The following is a 14,115-nucleotide window of genomic DNA, read 5'->3' on the forward strand; positions in this document are numbered from 1 at the left end:
AAAGAAATATTAACCATTCCTTATATCACCAATGCGCCACCAACCTCGGGACCTAAGATGTTACGTCCCTTGTGTCTGTAGTTACACTGGCTCACTCACCCTTCAAACCGGAACACAACAATACTGAGTACTACTGTTTGGCGGTAGAATATCTGATGAGTGAGTGGTACCTACCCAGACGGGCTTGCACAAAGCCTTACCACCAAGTAAAAGTATAGTTTCTAAGATTGTTGCGCATATGCATTGCAAGGGATGGTTAATATTTTGTCTCGTGCTAATGGCTTTTGGCCCATAGGTATTTACCACTGGATCGCCGATTTGCCAGTCTGTCTTGTAAAGTATGGATATATAATATATTGTGTCGTTTTACAAGTTTAAGAGTTGAATTTAAAATTTATAAAATTACTTTATTACAGAAAAAAAAAACCATAGACAAACCACTGTACTATTTTTATTGAACGATTCTACGATTGCACTATTTACAAGGAACCCTATTTTGAAATTTTACTAAATATACAGTAAATATTTCAACGAGTGGGTACTTCACCATTTTTTCTTTTCTTTTCTTTTGCTTAAATACAAAAAAGACTAGGAGTTTTATTTGATGTAATACGTTTATTTATTGTAGATAAAATGTTCTTGCTCCAATGCAAAAACAATTGTTTTATTTTTATGTTATTTTTAAATAAAAAGAAAATAAGAATAAAACAAATATACGAATAACCGAACAAACAAATAAACGAATAAGCGCTCACCATAAACCCTAGACATTGTGTGTTTACAATAAATCTATATATTTATTTTTTTGACAAATTTTTAATGTTGTTTATATTAGTTTACGATTTGTTTTGATATGTTTATAAATTGAATGCTGACATTATCGTCAAAAACACAGCGTTTAATTCAGCTAGCAATGTACCAGCAGTATATTGGCGCAGCGGACCAGGCTGTTGGATTAATTTACTTCTTAAAAAGGAGAGAAGGCCAGAATGAGCACCTGTTGAGTTTAATAATTTTATACAATTGTTTATTAACTAAAATCCAATTATTTATATTTTTACTTTGTTTTATTTTATTATTTTAATTGTGTTAATTTGTTTTTATGATATCGGGAGGCGGACGTGCAATTGGGCCTTCTGATGGTAAGTGGTCACCACCGCCCATAGACAATAGCGCTGTAAGAAATATTAACCATTCCTTAAATCGCCAATGTGCCACCAACCTTGGGAACTAAGATGTACCTGTAGTTACACTGGCTAACTCACCCTTCAAACCGGACACAACATCACTGGGTACTACTGTTTAGCGGTAGACTATCTGATGAGTGGGTTGTACCTACCCAGGCGGGCTACCACAAAGCCCTACAACCACCACTATAATCATTCCTTAGTGTAATATAATGTATTATGAATGCTATGTAAACTTGTAGGTAATGTTATGCATATCTGTTTTTTTTCATTGTTTACTTGAAATATATTAAATTGTGTTATTATGTTAATGTGCTTAATAAAATAAATAAATTGACTCAGTTTACTTTTTTTCTAAATTAATTTAATATGATATTGTATAAAGGAAACATTTCTAGAATGATTTATATAACAATGAATTTCTCGACAGCAAGGACAAGTAAACATAAAAAGTAATTTTCGGGTCATACTAAATTCTATTCTTGTGTTTTGTTAAAGTAAGATAATTTAATTTTGATAAATAAAACAAAAATAAACCAAAATAACTAGGCATGTACCCCTGGTGGGACTCGAACCCACAATCCCCGGCTTAGGAGGCCGATGCCTTATCCATTAGGCCACAGGGGCTATATGTAACGCAGTTGAAATTTCACATCTTATCATTTTCTGAAGAAAGATTTATTTTAAAAGTTAATTAACCTTAAACGCTTTAACCTTGGACTAAATAAAAGCCAAATATTATTTCAGAGAATCATCACCAAGATGAGATGTTAACGTATATTGGAGTTGTCATGTTTATATTTTGAAAACAAAAATAAAAACGTTGGATGAACAATTTATTTTTTAAAAATAGAACATAAAAACAAAACAATAACAGAATTTAATTTATTTTGTTTGAAGTGTGTGATGGCAAAAAATTATATAGTAAAAATCTTTTTGCGTATTATTATACAATATATTCTTAGTGCTATTTTAAATACAACGCGATTCTAGGATGTATTTAAATAATAACCAGATATTTATTTTTTTAATAGGTTTTGTGTTGGATCTTTTTGTTGTATGTGTGCGTAGTGTTGTAGTCAATGTCAAAGTCAAATACTGATACGATGAATAATTACTTATTATTTGTCAAAATCTACAACCGGTACGGAGAGGAACAACTCAGACTCTAGAAAAACCAAGCGGGTTTAATTAAATAAATTTGTTGAATTCCAGTTTGAAAAGTGAATATTGTTTTTAAGAAGACTCACGTACTATGCTTTCATCAGATGGTAAATTATCACTTTAGCCACATCACCATCACATGTATCATGTTTGGCTAAAAAAACCGATCAGTTTCTTGCACCGGTTCTTCTTGGATCAGAGTATTTTCTTTTCCGAACGTGTGGTAGTGTTTAATTTGACAATCAATAAGTAAGTGTATGACTTTTGTTACATTTGTAATAACACACTATAGGTACACCGGAACACGGCAATATAGTATAGTATTTTGTTAGCTATTGTAATCATTCGCACTTAACAATATTTGAAGTGATTTACATTCCATACAATAGTTTGATCGTACATATTATATATAAGAAATGTTCAAATTATTCTTTCGGTGAAACATGCCTTCATGATTCTTTTAAGGCTACCAAGAACGTGAAGTAACCGAAGAGCAAACTCCATTATCGAATCAGTTTTAACGCATCACAAAAACAATGAGCTAATTTTAACAAAATGATCAAATTTCACAAGTAATTTGTCATTGTCATAAACGCATTTTTTTTTCTATATCAGAATCGTCTCCCAATCAAAATCGGCGCAACAAGGTAAACACGTGTCAATCAAGATGTTCCCTTTGGGGTGGTATATCACCCCTCGTCTTAAAGAATGTCACAGAATAGCCAAACATCAGATACAACTTATCTTATTTTTTTCACAATAAATGTAACATTATTAAAAGGTTATTCAGACGAGCACCATTGAATTTGAGAGTGCTTAATTTGTGTCTACCGACTAGCGCCGGAGCTACGCCTGAGAATAGGCTCCAAAACAAATTGAATGTTATATTGATTTAATACTTTCACTTCAGATATTTACAAATAGCAAAGCATCATATGAAATATTATATGTGTCCAATCTTGGTTGCTTGAAACTTATATCGCCTTCAACATAAAGATATTAATATAACAATGGGGAATAATTAAAATACAGATAACAATACTTGCAAATAATATTATTACGATGTTTACAATATCAACTCAGTTGAGCTGTTAGCTGTTAGCTGTTAGCTGTTAGCTCTGTTCCATGCTACTCTATATCCCAGGATGAACAGTAAGCGTACGTTTAATGGCGTTCCGATTGAGTTTTTATTTACGAACCCGCCGCAAGTGCCGCATTTATATGTTAATCGCGAGCAGCGTCGGGGGAAATGTCTATAGCCCCCTTACAGGTTTTTAATGAATTAGACAATTTACTCAACGTGCCCTTTTTTGGAATGAAAATACTTTTCGTTTTGAATGTAGTTGAAATAATACCATGTATTATATTTGTTATATACTTTTCAAAAAATATGGTCGTTATATTAACAGCTTGTACGATGCAGTGAGATAACACTGCTGGGCTAAGACATCCACTTCACCTAGCCGCTCCAATTCTCCGTTCACCCGACGCATGCTAGTCTCAGAAAAATTCTCCAAGCCCAACATGAATCATGAACACAAATGTAATGGGCAAATGGACCATCACTGGAAATTGGTGAGCACCGCCCATAGACATTGGCGCGGTAAGAAATGTTAACCATTCCTTACATCGCCAATGCATCCCCAACCTTGGGACCTAAGATATTATGTCCCTTGGGCCTGTACTTTCATTGATTCATTCACCCTTCTAACATAATAAAACTAAGGTATTGTTTTACAACAGAAGAAGATATATGATGAGTCGTTGGTATCTAGCTAGACGAGCTTACACAAAGTCCAACCACCAAGTAAAGAACATGAAAATTCAGTTCTGCTTACCCGAGCCTGCACTCACGACCTTTAGTTAAGTTTCATATGTCAAAACCACAGTGCCATATGGGCATTTATTTAATATATAATAAATTTCACTTGTGTCTAGATACTTTCTTATAGCAACCGTGGATCAAGATTGTTTTTAAAAATAAAATTACATCGCTAATCGGAATATGCGCGTGCGCCTCCCGTGTCCCCAAGAATGTCATTGTCTCCTATTATTTATAGATCGTGCACATGTTTACACGGTATTAAATCTATTTTTGTCGCTTATTTCGAGTTCACCGTTGACGCCTCCTGCATCGAATTAATTATTATCAATAACATATCACATATGCTTTTTATTACTTTATAATGCTAGACATTTGGCATCTATGCATGTAAAAAAGTATCTCGTAGCTTATGTCCGTACATATAATATATTTGAAATGTTTAATGGCGGACGAGTATTAGAGATAAAATATGCCTATAGTCTAGTGTAACTTATGTCCTTCCTTCGAGTTCAAGCGTTCCTCATATCAAATTTAATCAAATTTGATGTAGCCGAGAAAGAGCAACAGATAGAGAGATGGACAGACAGACAGAGTTATTTGCATTTATAACATTAGAAAAATATCTTTACTAATTTTAAAGATCAAAATTAATAAGTAATATTTTTTTATCAAAAACATCAAACAATGTCATTATTGTATAGAATATCTTTGTTATATACATTGTTATGTGTATATATATTTATGTATTTTGTTCCTTGGCTCGAGATCAGACTGTAAACAATGTTCGTCATTAAGGTAAGGGCGAAGTCATTGAAATAAAATATGAGCTTAATAATGAAGTGATACACATGATATATTTTTATTTTAATATTTTTATATGTTACGATACGAATTATCGGATACGACATTCAAATGTTTTAATGATATTAGTAGCGGTGGCGGCTTTACATTCAACTGAAGTCTTCAACGTGATTTATAAATTGTGAAATAAGTATATTTTTATAAAATTTACTAAGTTAATAATAATAGCTCGCGTGTAGCCGTAGTTCATTTCATTTCACACACACGTTTCATCAAAATTACGGAGCTCATTCCACCACGCTGCCGCTCTATGGCTAACCAATGTGACAGAATATGACTGTCGTGGTGACAAGGTAAAAAAAAAAAAACGAGCATAATGTTGATTACTTGGCTAGAGCTTTGTGCAAACCCGTCTGGATACCACCTACTCATCAGATATATTTCTACAGTGTATATGAACAGTGAAGACCACTTACCATGGTCCATCTGGTCTATTTGACTGTCTACCAAATTATATACAGTTAAAAAATTAACCAATTTATTGCTATTTGGCGATAGAATAGATGATGAATGGGTGGTACTGCTCAGACGGACTTGTACGGAGCCCTATCAGTTATATACAGAAATCTTATGAATACACTTAATACGATATAAAAATAGATTAAACTAAAAGTCGCATGAGTGACACTTCGACAGCTGTTCTTTGAGGTTGATAACAATGATTAATAATATAATTACTATGCTATTACATTGTCAACACCTTGTCGTTTTAACCGTTGCGAATCTGATATTGGGACTTATAAACATGTATATTACGGGTCTTAATGTGACAAGGGGACTTAATTTATCAATCCCAGTGTTTTAATTACAAGAAGTAAATAACACTTTCTTGCATAGCATTTCAATTATTGTATAATGGTTATAGTGATGCATATTGACATAAATATGTATCATTATTAATAATTTATAAAATAAAGTGAAGCGTTTATTACGTATAATGTTTAAGTCGATGTGTAAAACAATGGAGCTTCTAAAGAAGATAATCTTTAGTGATAGGCAACATTGAATATTTTAATATTACTATATACTTGGTGGTAGGATTTCCTGCCGTCTAGATAGGTACCATCCACTCATCACATTCTACCGCCAAACAACGATACTTAATATTGTTGCGTTCCATTAACTACAGGCACAAGGATATATTCCCAAGATTGGTAGCTCATTGGCGATGTAGGGAATGACTTAATATCGCCAATATCTAAGTCTATCATATCATATCTAACACAAATGAGATACGAAATGATTTCTAACAAAATACCACTGCTGTTTTGAGCAAAACTATATTATAGTTGTCATGTATTTCTATTATATTATATAGCATATAGGTATATATGTATGTAGGAAGATACTCACTAAGAAACATTTATGGATATTTATTGGTATTTCAACATCAAACAATACCTTTATACCGCGTAAATTACACCGATTTGGATTATAGCGGCTTTTCGTGTGTATATAATTTCATAATCATAAATTCATATGGGATAACGTAACACTTAGAAAAGTTAAAATATAAAGTTTAATTTTCGTCTCTATTTTTTAAGACGTAAAGTCTATTTTACGATGAATATTTCATATCAGTGTGACGAAACTAAAAAAATCCAGGGCAGAAAACCGCATTAACGGAATTACCTCTTTAACTGGAAATTATTACCCGGGAAACGAACCGAGGCTATCGAGCACGCGCCTCGTCTAAACATCGATACGGTTACTTAACACAAAACATAATATATGTTATATATATCTATTTTAAATTTTGAGGTTAAATATTTAACCTCGAATCGAAAATAAGAAGCTACTTTCATGCAATCATTTCAGTTCGTGTTTGCAGTCATCGCACGTGTAACTCAAAACGTCGGACAAAATATTTGAATAAATATATATTGTTAAATATGTATTCTAACCTTTGTGTGATATATCTATGTGTCAGTTGTATTAATAACCAGCTTCTTTATTCAAGAAACGACTCGTTTTATATACGGATAGTGCTGTTGTCCCCAACAATTTTATTAATGTTTCATCAAAATCGTATAATCTTACGTAAAACGCATTAACTCCACGCTTTTTTATCATCAATATACTCTTGTATCGAATAATATGCCTTCTTTACCAATGTATTTTTTACAATTGATTTGAATCTATGAAACGGCAAAGTTAAAAATGTCTGCGGAATTTTATTATAGAAGCGGATACCTTACCCCAAGAATGATTTATTGACTTTGCGGAGTCGGAAACTTGGCGTTCTAAGCTTATCCTTACTTCTTGTGCACACACAATGATTATCACTGATTTTATCAAAGTGATCAATGCCACTGTGAATATACATAATATTATTGTAAATATACTGTGACGCAACAGTCAGTATTCCTACTTTGTTAATAGCATCCCGAAGAGAGTCTCTAGCTCCAAGATTATAAGTAGACCGAATTGGTCTCTTTTGTAAAATAAATACAGATTCAATATCTGCAGCATTACCCCAAAGTAATATGCCATATGACATAATACTGTGAAAATAACCAAAATATACTAGACGAGCGGTATCAATATCAGTTAGTTGTCTAACTTTTCTAACCGCGTATGCTGCGGAGCTGAGTCTTCCTGTCAGGGATGATAAATGAGGACTCCACTGAAGTTTAGAATCCAATGCTATTCCCAAAAAAACTGTAGTATCGGCTACATCAAGACGGCCACCATTTAAAGATATATTATAATTTTGCTTTCTAACATTGGGTAGGGTAAAAACTACACATTTTATTTTTTGAGTATTCAAAACTAAATTATTTACTGTAAACCAATCGTGTATCTGTGATAATGCACCGTTCACATCGTCATAGTCAGTTTTTTTCCTGTCTACCTTAAAAATCAGTGAAGTATCGTCAGCAAACAACACTATATCACAAATACCTTTAACATAAAAAGGAAGATCATTTATATATACTAGAAATAGAAAGGGACCCAAAATTGATCCTTGTGGAACACCCATTTTTAACGTAGATCCAGAAGACTTTATGCCATTAATGAAAATTTGCTGGACTCTTTGACTTAAATATGAAGCAATGAGATCAAGAGCTTTATCTTTAATACCGTAGTATTTGAGCTTATACAGAATCGTCTCGTGTTCTACACAATCAAATGCTTTTGACAAATCACAGAATACTCCAATAGCATTCTCTGATAAAGAGTTAATGATTTAAGGCCGAAATTTGTGAAAAAAGACAGCTTGCTTCGTTTCATAAACTTTTATTTCTGAAACTATATTCATATTTTATATTAATAATAGCTTGATATTCATTAAATTATATTCATTATATAAAAGAAGGCGGCCTTTTTAATTTTTAACATGTTTTACACAGAAGTACCTATATTTGTTCTGCGTACCATTCATTAGTTAAAATGTTATTTATTTATTTTTATTTATTTATTTATTGGAAAAGTTACACCATCAACTTATCACTAAGCACTTAAAATTAATATCTGTTGGGTAACATACAAAGTGATACGTCTTTAAAGGTGTAAACAACATTGATTGTCTACAATACATGTGTGTCCGGATAAAAAAAAAGTCCTATTCTAAGAGAATGATTTTAAATATGTATATTTTGTCTGTGAGCTGCCAGCTCTAAACGTTTATACATATATAAGTAATGGCTGCCGAACTCACTGTTCATTTGTCACCCGTCGACCTGTTGTTTAATTGCGCTCTCCTCTCGGATCGTACACCTTGATTAAACGTTCGAGACTATTTATACTTGTGCCGAGAACTACGTGACAATGTTTTGCTAGTTTTATCTTAACTCGGACCGATCTCTGCATGTCGGTAGACATATTAGACGAATTACCAAACGATATATCTACTTATATCATAAGTTTGTTTTTAAGAGACTTTACCGTCATGAATTCTGCGCAAAATAACTCATCTAAAATTTACCAATTTCACATTAATCAATGCATAAATACTCGTGTTAAAACAGTATTATTAAATAGGGACTATTTTGTACAAAATAAGAGTTATTATTCGTTGACACTGTATTTACCTACTGCGTTTGTTATCATTTACTTTTCCTAAACCAATAATAGCCAATAACTTTTTCTCCGAAGTTCTAATAGGACTCTAAACCATATTACAGTAAGTGTTATATTGATATTTTTGCAACCGTTGATTATATTTATTTACTAAACAGGATTTAAAGTATGCCGCATAAGAAACTACAAATATCAATGCAATAGCTGTCTTTTTTGTTTTAATCAATTTATTTATTTACATATATTCAATATGAAAAGAAATAGCCAGAAAGTGAACTATCAAGCATAAACTCATTAATTGTATAATAACCTCTCGCAAATAAGCGTTCCTTAACATATTTTTTAAATTTGGCAACTCAGGCATTTTGAACGCTTTCTGGGATATATATTAATAAATACTGAACACGTGATATTGCTTTGCTTTGCATGTGAGAAAGGGCTGACCCCTTTCTCACATGCAAAGCAACTAACGTATGACCTTTTATATACCCTTGACAACTTGAATGCATAATATCATCAGGTAAGTATGTATGTATGTATGTATAGGTTGTGTAGTGCAAGCATAACAAATAAACAACTACTTTTGCATTTATAATACAAGTTACGATTACATTTCAAAAATCAAAATCAAAATATACTTTATTCAAGTAGGCTTTTACAAGCATTTTTAATCGTCATTTAACAAAATATTTTAAGTAAAGCTACCACCGGTGCGGAATGTAGATTCTACCGAGAAGAACCGGCAAGAAACCCAGTAGTTACGCTTTTTCAACATCTACAAATACATTCATGTTAGTTAAATACAATTATATATGTATGTTATGTCTCCTGCCTGGAAGTCAACAAGCATTAACTCCACGCTTTTTTATCATCAATATAATCTTGTATCGAATAATATGCATTCTTTACCGATGTATCTTTTACAAATGATTTGAATTTATGAAACGGCAATGTTAAATATGTCTGCTTGGAACGAATGTACAATTATATTAAAACGGACTTGGAATAAAATAATCGTATTCGAATTAGCCCCAACTATTAATATCGACTTCTCGCCTAACTAACCTGATTCAGTATAGACATAGATTTATGAAGCACTCCGTCCGATTTAGCGTGGTCATGCCCGACATGATCCATTATCAGGTGATGTCTCTAGGTGCAGTCGGCGCTAATTAGGTGGAAAAACAAAAAGTAGGTATTACGCAATGAGTAAGTACTTCGGAATGTCTGCCTGGACCTATATTAGTAATTACTAGCGTTAATCCAGTGCGAATTTGATCATTTGAGCGATAAATATATGAGTTTGTTTGATTTGATTTAGTTTTTTTATCTCCAATTTTTTTTTATTGATACCACTTGGAAATCTCGTCGTACCAAACTGAAAGACAGAAGAGAAACTGAACTATTTTATGTTATATATATATATATGTCCCTATATATTGTAATTAGGTACCTGCCATGGACTGTTACACTGTACAATGTCTTTTTTTTTGCAAATATGCCAAATTTTTTAAACTATTTAATAATAGAACTCTCTTATTGAAATTTATATTTAATTATTAAAGGTTTATAGGTTAAGAAAAATGTTATTACGCTGCAACGTACCTAAATATTATGTTACCTAGTGTCTAATTTGATTTCATTTAAGAATTTTCTACGCAATATAACGGGAAAATTACCTCTTAAATACTCAAATAGATAATAATTGGTCTGTTACAGTTCCTAAAAGTAATAATTAATTGCAATAAAAAAAAATGTAAAGAGACAGACCGACATCACTCAGAATTATACAAAGATTTTTATTACTTCAAATTTAAATTGCGCATGAAAATAATTTAAATGACAGAAGATTTTCATTTAAATTAAACAAACTATAAAACTTACGTATACGTTTTTAAAACGATCACAATTTTCCTCGCCATTAATCTCTTAAGATTCGTGATAAAATAAGAATTTAATAGATAGTATTTAACATAAAGACAAACCAATTATTCTTCTTGTTGTGATCTTCGGTTAATGACATAACGTCAAGTCGCACCTGGCGTCGAAATCACGGAATTGGCTAACACTGTAAAAATACTATTCCCACAATATAAACAAATTCGATGTAGCAAATAGGAGCATTCATCACGACAGAGATGAATATATTCTTAACGCCACGTGAAATCTGACAACTTATGAAGCAACGCTAGAGAATTCGTTGGAAAAAATGTTCCACTTGATAGAGTTATTAATCAATGATATATTTTTATACGTTTCTATTTCAGACGTTTTATTTTATATTTTTGATCAAATCAAATCATTTGTTCATTGTCAAATTAAACATTACCGCTGGTTTGAAATGAAAATACCCTGAGAAGAACTGCTGAAAGAAACTGAGGGGGATTGTTATTTTTATATATTTAATTGTGTAATTTCCATATCTTATTAGCTATTCGTCTCTGCTAAGAACTCGCGAAAGTTCCGTCACAAATAAATAAATCGCTTAGGAAAGCATAGCGGACATCCATACAAAAACCATTCATGTTTTTATTAAGATATTGACAACACAGAATGACACATGAAAAAGAAGATTAAACAATCAAAACCCGTGACACAGAGACATAACACATGCAGTATATAAATCATATATAAAATATAGATGAGAAAGAAATCCAATTATAATTTTAAAGCGATGCAGAGCTGAGATTTCCCGACAAAATAAAGTTAATCATTGGACCAAGCTTAAAAGTCAAAAAAGCATACCTTAAAAGAAGCACATGGCTGTAGATGTAATAGGCTTTTAATTTTAACTTTGCATACCTAACTGTAGATAACTTTGTATACTTATTATGTTTCTATCTATAGTATATTTCTTATATGTTTCAAAATTTTGGTTCACATCGAGACTTAGAAATGTTAAATTTAACCTGTGACGAGATCTAACTTCGCCATAAACGTATGTTTATTTAATCCTTCAAATGAGACGTAGGAGCCGTTTCCGTGCCACAAGTATTAATATAACTTTTTGCTGGAACAGATTAACAGGTGCATCCTTTATTTCATTTTTATCTTTTCGTATTATCTTAACATTCCATTTTATCGCATAGGCAATATCTAGGCATATGGCAATATTTAGGAACTCGATTTAGTTTTTTAATTTATTTTGGGCAGAAGTGTTAATGATCCATATGATGGTAATGACGTCTTCCATCTTGCTCCACTACACTTTGGGTAGTACCTAGACGCATAAAAGTCAAATATTTAGTATTTAATAGAGTTCAAATTCAATCATTGCAACGTCATCTGAAAAATTATTAATTCATTTAAAATGTAATATTTTTATACAGCTAATAGTTGCTTAAATAGTTTCTAATTTGTTTAGTTGGTAGATAAAAAGTTTGGTAAAATATAGGAAGCAGTGTAGATACATTAGTACCCTATAAGTATTAACATTTAAGATGTATTAAAATACTTGTGGTATATTATATCAGATTAAAATATATATATATAGCATATAAATCCAATGAATGTTCTTACATACAACAATACTAAGTCCCTACATCACTGTTCACCGTGAATTTACTCGCCATAGACAATTAACCTAAAGATACATAGATCACTCCATTCCGGCGTGTCGCAACACTGTCTCTGTAATCGGTGACTTGACAAAATGCTTGATTTATGCTATGGCAACACTCGTGCTGCCCGATTGTATGTACTACTGAGTGGCAACATTGTTGCAATCGTATTTAGAACCATAGACACTAAAATATGTTAAGTTTTGATAGCATGCAAAACAAGTAATGAATTTTATATTTTAAATAAATACAAAGTGTACAAAAAAATTGTACAAAAATATAGGAACAATAACTATAAACGTGCAAAAATATTAATTGATATTTTTCTTATTCTATGCATAATACAAAGATCATTGACCTCTTACGCCTTGATTAATATTTTAAAATTAATGTCTCAACCTTGTCATTGCTTACCGTCTTTGCTAACATTGTAAACACACTACGCTCAGTGCACTTACATTGTCACAAATTTAATCGCCTGTTAAATTCATTGAGTTATCCCAAACAAACTCAAACAATATTCTCCTTGTACTACAAGCTTTAAAATAGTTCAACTCAAATAACTTAATATAAATACTCTGTATATACGGGACTAGCCATCAATTTCAACCCATCCTCACTATTTCCAATACTGGACACCTAAAATGGCCTCTAATACATCTATTTTACAGGACCATAAAATGATTTCAACCGCGTTATTACCTGGCCTGTTTGAAAATAGCCACAAGTTGTACACTTTTTCTTCTACTGAAGCGCTCACTTAAAACGCCCGGATAATTTATAGTGGTCGTAAACACATGTCCGCTTTTATCTAAGTACAAGACTTTACTAGTGACTCTGTTTACTTTGATACGGATTTAAACAAGGATACTGGATTCTGAACAGAATTCGACATGAGATGGTACTGTGGTCGAATACATAAAATATATAATACAAACATTTATGAAATAAATTAAATCATACAATCATAATAATACCTATATACCTGACCATCTTGATTATTGTAATTGCATAGATACAGGGAAATTTAACATATATTATTACAAAGGTACTGTACGAAAAAAATATGGTATTAGCCAAGAAAACAAAATATAAAAGTTTTCGATTACTGACACTAAAACCTGTTTTATCACATTTTAGTTATTTTTAATTTAAATATTATTTTTCATATAATTTGCTATGATTAAATGAAATCTTATTAAAAATACTTTAAAATGTCTGACTGACATACGAGTACAACTTACAGCTCAATCCAGTGGGTTAGAAAACAATAGCTATTAGACCATTTTTTAAAATTCATCACCCAAGAGGGTGAAATCAGCGTAGTAAGATTGTATCGAAGTTCGCCTTTATTCAATATTTGAAATACCAAATACGGTATTCAAGCATGCGTTTCAGAATAAAGGTCAGTCGTTAAAGTCTTAACGAAAATTAACCTCTTAAAGAAGTAAAATTGGTGGTGACAGTTTGTTTAGAATTATTTCATTTTTAAAGT

At 31.7% G+C, this 14,115-nt stretch overlaps 1 non-coding gene across 1 annotated transcript; it reads right to left on the minus strand.

The window, feature by feature from the left end:
• Window positions 1-1,741: 1,741 nt before the first annotated feature.
• On the minus strand, window positions 1,742-1,814 carry Trnar-ccu (transfer RNA arginine (anticodon CCU)). Its single transcript has one exon. It is a non-coding gene; the product is annotated as a tRNA-Arg (tRNA).
• Window positions 1,815-14,115: the final 12,301 nt, after the last annotated feature.

This window comes from Vanessa tameamea, chromosome 7 (genome assembly GCF_037043105.1).
Source record: "Vanessa tameamea isolate UH-Manoa-2023 chromosome 7, ilVanTame1 primary haplotype, whole genome shotgun sequence".
In the NCBI taxonomy this organism is placed as follows: Eukaryota; Metazoa; Arthropoda; class Insecta; order Lepidoptera; family Nymphalidae; genus Vanessa; species Vanessa tameamea.